The sequence below is a fragment of the Podarcis melisellensis genome (assembly GCF_964234715.1).
Source record: "Podarcis melisellensis genome assembly, chromosome: 6".
In the NCBI taxonomy this organism is placed as follows: domain Eukaryota; kingdom Metazoa; phylum Chordata; class Lepidosauria; order Squamata; family Lacertidae; genus Podarcis; species Podarcis melisellensis.
In genome coordinates, this window is record NC_138538.1 from 19,819,916 (window position 1) to 19,825,563 (window position 5,648).

The following is a 5,648-nucleotide window of genomic DNA, read 5'->3' on the forward strand; positions in this document are numbered from 1 at the left end:
AGCACCGGCTACTTCTGAGGCATCAAGGGATCTCAAAGGCAGAAATGTTGGAATCGCTTGCACAGCGGGTCCAGAATGGCCTTGTTGCTGTTAAGGTCCTCACTCACCCCTCCACCCCATTCTTGCTTTCAGTGGTGTGTTTCATTAGGTCTCTCCCCCCTGCTTGCCATTTAGGGCAGAGTCAACAGGCCCCAAATGGCATCACTAGAAGCAGCCAAATCAGTGGCGTAGCGTGGGGGTGCAGGGGGGGCCGGCCGCACCTGGCGCAACATCTGGGGGTTAGGGAAATCCACGGGTTAGGGGGCGCAAATCCATGGGCTAGGGGGTGCAAATTACTTGCCTTGCCCCGGGTGCTGATAACCCACGCTACGCCACTGAGCCAAATGGCTGGCATCGTTGTGCAATTTTCACACTCTTTTAGAGACTGCAGGTGTGGTTGTGACAAGCGTAGCTGAGCGGATGGTTTCTTTAAAGGGACAGGGGTTTTAAAAAGCAGCCTTCAGAACAGAATTATAATGGGAAACTGCATCATGAGATTATAGATTTTAAGGGGATTAAAAGGGGGGATTTAAAAAGAGAAAAGAAATGCAGTTTTGGATCTTTACCTTGTAGAATGTACACTCTAGCTCATTGCAGAAAGCAACAAATCAAACCCAGGAGCTGGATTTGTGCATCAGCTGATATACAACAGCAACTGGCCTGCTAAATTGTATATGGATTCTTTGCATTCATGGCCCATGCTCTCAAGACTCAATGCATCAAGACATTTCACCATTTGAGCATTAACAATTCCCATATGTTTGGGAGGAACAAGGGTTCCATTAGCCATAAACTAGTGCACTTGAGAGTCTTACTTTTTTAAATATTTATTTTTGGTAACTTTAATTTAATCCTTACTTGTTGAAGTTTATTGACCTCTCCAATTGTTTCTGTAAAAGAAAAGAAAAAGACTTTTAAACGTGTCTTTATATGCATGTGGTGGTATGAAACTGTGATCATTGTGTGACATTCAAAAACTGTACTGTCTTGTAAAAATACGTCCAAATGTCTACAGATTTTAAAAGCAATGGACCCTTCCTCCAGATTGTAGAAATAAATAAAAAGGTATTGTTAAAACTGAGCAGTGAATGTTTAGTATGTGCACTTATTTCCATTTAGATTTAACTATTTCTATAGTAACTTGCCGTGATGGCTCAGAGCTGGTAATAAGAGTCATCGAAAATGGCTTTTTGTACCCAATGCTTGAAGTGTATAAAATGAGACTAAAAGAACAGGCAAATAGCACCTGCTTATGAGAGGGGGGTACTTTAATTCATGTGAGTGATTGTCAGTTGAAATTCGTGAGCATTCAAGTGGGCTCAGCCATTTCCTACAATGCAAGATGTGATTTTGTGCATGACGAACAATGCAGGGGAAATAAATGCTTTAGAGCCAAACTACATGTTATGATAAATAGGGTTTTGTAAATAAAAAATAAAAAGGTGTTTAAGCTTAACACTTTTATTTTCATAAAAAGGAGCCACGGGGCCAAGAATGGACTATGAGTGTTTGGCAGTTTTCTTCCAAAACTCTCCCTAGTTCTTATTTGTCCACAAAGATGTGAGCAAATTACAGCCACACGGAGGAATTTTCAGCAAGAAGCCGATTAACGCCCCAGTCCATACATAATAGGACAACAGAACTGTAGAACTGGAAGGGGAACATGAGAGTCATCAAATCCAACTCCCTGCAGTGAAGGGATCATTTTGCCCACCATGGCAAAACACTCCTTTTTCTTTGAAATAAAACTGATTATGTTAATCAAACTTTTTAAACTACATATTACAAAATATGCAGGAGGCAGAGGCAAGATGGAGTGACAAAAAGCCTACCTAGTTCATAAAGCTAAAGGTAAAGGTACCCCTGACAATTAAGTCCAGTCGTGGCCGACTCTGGGGTTGTGGCGCTCATCTTGCTTTATTGGCCGAGGGAGCCAGCATACAGCTTCCGGGCCATGTGGCCAGCATGACTAAGCCACTTCTGGGGAACCAGAGCAGCGCACAGAAACACTGTTTACCTTCCCGCCGGAGCAGTACCTATTTATCTACTTGAACTTGACGTGCTTTCAAACTGCTAGGTTGGCAGGAGCAGAGACCGAGCAATGGGAGCTCACCCATGTCGCAGGGATTCAAACCACCGACCTTCTAATCAGCAAGCCCTAGGCTCAGTAGTTTAGACCACAGTGCCACCCGCGTCCCTTACCTAATTCATACTTTCCAAAATTATACACAAACTGAACTCGACCACCCTTCAAAATACAAACATCTCCGAATTTGGCAGTGTAGTTCCCCAGCCAAGTAATCTGCACAAATATAGTAAAGTGAGTCTAAAGCAGAGCCGGCGCACCCAGTTTCGCCGCTTGAGGCAACACAAGAAATGCCACCTCCACCAGTCGTGGAGAAGCAATACCACCATTGGTACCCATTTCTGGCAAGATCTCATGAGATTTCTCTTGTGCTCTGTGAGATCTCACAAGGTTTTGGCAAGATATAGGCACTGATGCTCTACTACTTCTCTGCCACCAGCAGTATGGGGCATCCACGATGGCACCGGCTCAGGGCTTTCTGCTGCCTGAGGCAGCTGCTTCCAACTACCTCATGGGTGGACTGAGCCAGGTCTATAAAGATGCATATAATCATCATGGAAATAGCATACAAAACTGCATTGTATATAAGGAAATTTCATTTGAAAAAACTGAGTATTAATAATGTTAATAATAATTATATTATTTATACCCCGCCCACCTGGCTGGGTTTCCCAATTAGAAAAAGTTATATACAAAAAGGGGCATATATGGGGGGAAATGCACTAAAATGATTGTGAGTTTTTCAGGAGGACTATTTAATCACACACACACACACAAAATTTGAGAAAGCAAAAATTCAGATTCGCCCAATCCCTAGAGCCAGCCCAAGTCCCCAGCAGGTGAGCTGAATGTGAAGTCACCATTAAGCACTGAGTGTATTATTAAAATCCTTCCTCACTGGATCTTCAGGCCTCCTTGCTGAATATCTCATTCGGTTTTTCCTGCAGGCTGTAGGAACATCTCAACAAGGGGCGGGGGATCATTATAGACCTCACTAGGCAGACATTAAAGCATCCGATTGAAATTGCATGCTTCTATAGCTTTCATGATTTGCTCCAGCTCGATTTTTAAATGAATCAGGACTCCTTTGCTCACTTTTTTATTATTTCTAGCCGGAATTATTCTAATGCTCTGGAGCTTTCAAAGAAATCATTTCAGAATGTGACGTGGTTACCAAAGAAATACTAACTTTACCCAATCAACTGGCATGCCACCATTATTTTAAGATGCAAGGATAGCCTCGTGGACCAAACTGAAGCCTCTGCTAAGGTAGAACTGCAGTCATCAAAGTGATAACTAAGCAGCCTCTGTGCTCTTACCTAGATTGATCTGCAGTCTGGAAACTGGCTGAGAGTGTGGCCTGGGGCTTCAGTCTGAATATTTAAAACTGCTGTTGGGTCCGGGTTGCAGCTCAGTGTCCTGCAGGCACACAAAAAGAGTTTAACTTGAGTTTTCCTCCCTCTGTTGACTTCTCTCTCTACAGATAGTTAGCTTCCTGGAGGGCAATGTTGCAGATCCCGTCTCCAGACAGCAGCTTCATTGCTGCCTACCTGGATGGTAGGGAAAGGGCAAGATGGTGGACAACTTGGGGCTGTGTGCACACACCACCAGTGAGAGGCCTGGATTGGCTATGCCAGACTGCCTGTGCAGTCCTGACCTTGCCATTGCCTCTCTGCCTGCACCATCAAGGTAAGAGGGGCAGCTCCATCAGGCCAGCTGCCTCTGATCTGCTCCAGTTTGGCCACAGGCTCTTGAGAAATGGATTGCCAGCTCACCAAGAAGGCAGTTCAACATGTTTTGCTGCCTGAGGCAAAACAGGAACATGCTGCCCCATCCCACTGCTCCCCTGCCAGTGCAGCAGGGTGACCACAGGGGAACTGCCTTTTGGGTTTCTGCCACCCAAGGCAGCTGCCTCACCCTGCCTCATGGGTGGGCCGGTGCTGTCACCAAGTCATTCACTTCTCAGCCTAGGACTCAGCTATACAGCTGCAAATAAAACGTTTTAAGTGTGTTGTAAAGTACAATATACAAATGTGACACTAGACAGTGAGCTATGGGGAAATACCGCATATTTTTCAAAACATTTTAAAAGGCATTTTCACAGCTTTTTTTAATGTGTGTGTAGATTCCACCCTAGTGTTCTTCTCTCAACTGCTCTGCACTTTCAGCCAACAACAAAGAAGAAGAGCCCTTACACAACGCTCCTCCAGATTGGTTTAGTTGTGAGGTACCACTGTATTCAGAATTAGACAGATGTGCAAAAAGAGACACCAGCAACTCCTCAACCCTTTGTAAAATACAAACGTATTTACAGTGCAATCCTGTGCATGTGTACGCAGAAGTAGGTCCCACTTTGTTCAATGAGACTTAGTCCCACAGGTAAGTGTGTACAGGACCGCAGCCTTACATGTTTTTCTCTTGCTCCCTCTATCAGAGCTGTAAATGAGTGCCACCCTCAGGAAAATGGCAGTAGTTAAACTCTTGTGCATAGGGTTGGCTCAACCCATTTCGCTGCCTGAGGCACGGGACAATGTGACAACCTTCCTGCTTCTACAAACAAAAGCAACCAGACTGATGCTGCTTACCCATCATACATTGCTCCACCAACAAGTCCTGGGAACTGCAGTTTACCCCCTCACAGAGCTGTAATTCCCAGTATCCTTAACTAGGGTTGCCATACGTCTGGAATTTCCTCGACATATCTGGAATACTGCTGTCTCTAGCAGTGTCTGGGTGGAAATCTGGACACCCATGTCAGCAGTGTCAGTTTTTGGAGATTTTTGTTAAAAAAAAATAGCTCAAAAACTTGGGCGGGGGTTTGCTCTGTTCTCAAGGACACATTCCAGCCAGGCACACCAGGACCAGTGAGGGGTGTGGCCTGGGGGCTGATAGAAAGACACATTTGGCCCACAGGACTGAGGTCCCCACTCTTGATTTTAAAAAAATAACCCTGCCTATGTAAATGCAGTCTGTTATTCTCTTACTCTGTGGCTGTAAATGAGTCATAGTAAAAGGCACCTTGGCTTGGGGAAGTGTTATTGCTGCTCCGCCTCAGGCAGCAAAGTGTCTCGAGCCAGTCCTGTTGCTTCTTCCGAAGACTTACAGAAATATTTTTAGTTCCCAGGTAATGCCTTACCTTAACGTCAGAGATAACAAGCTCTATCTCAGAGGACACTGTGTCAGGAGACAGCAGCTGTAAAAGTCCTATGACTCCACAAATCTCTCAACTGCAGAATTATTGGCTGGATGTTTCTCGTTTCCAGAAGAAGCTGCTTCTTTAAACATAGATTGCTCCATGCTAAATGTTTTGTCATTGATACAGGCCTGTGAAAATTTGTCAGCTGCCATTAACGTATAAGGCTGTGTATACACTATACCTTTAAAGCACATTCAAAGCTCATTTCCCCACTCAAAGATTTTTGGGCACTGTAGTTCACTCCTATTGCCTTGTTTTCCACATTTAAACAACTGAGACTAGAGGCCTATGACCCCCTTCTTTCATTCCTTCCTCGCTCATTTCAGT

General features: G+C 44.5%; 1 long non-coding RNA gene across 1 annotated transcript; it reads right to left on the reverse strand.

Moving 5' to 3' along the window:
* Window positions 1-383: 383 nt before the first annotated feature.
* LOC309373280 lies at window positions 384-5,414 on the reverse strand. Its single transcript, XR_014169936.1, has 3 exons — window positions 5,262-5,414; window positions 3,445-3,544; window positions 384-929 (listed from the first exon to the last, which is right to left on the reverse strand). It is a non-coding gene; the product is annotated as an uncharacterized lncRNA (long non-coding RNA).
* Window positions 5,415-5,648: the final 234 nt, after the last annotated feature.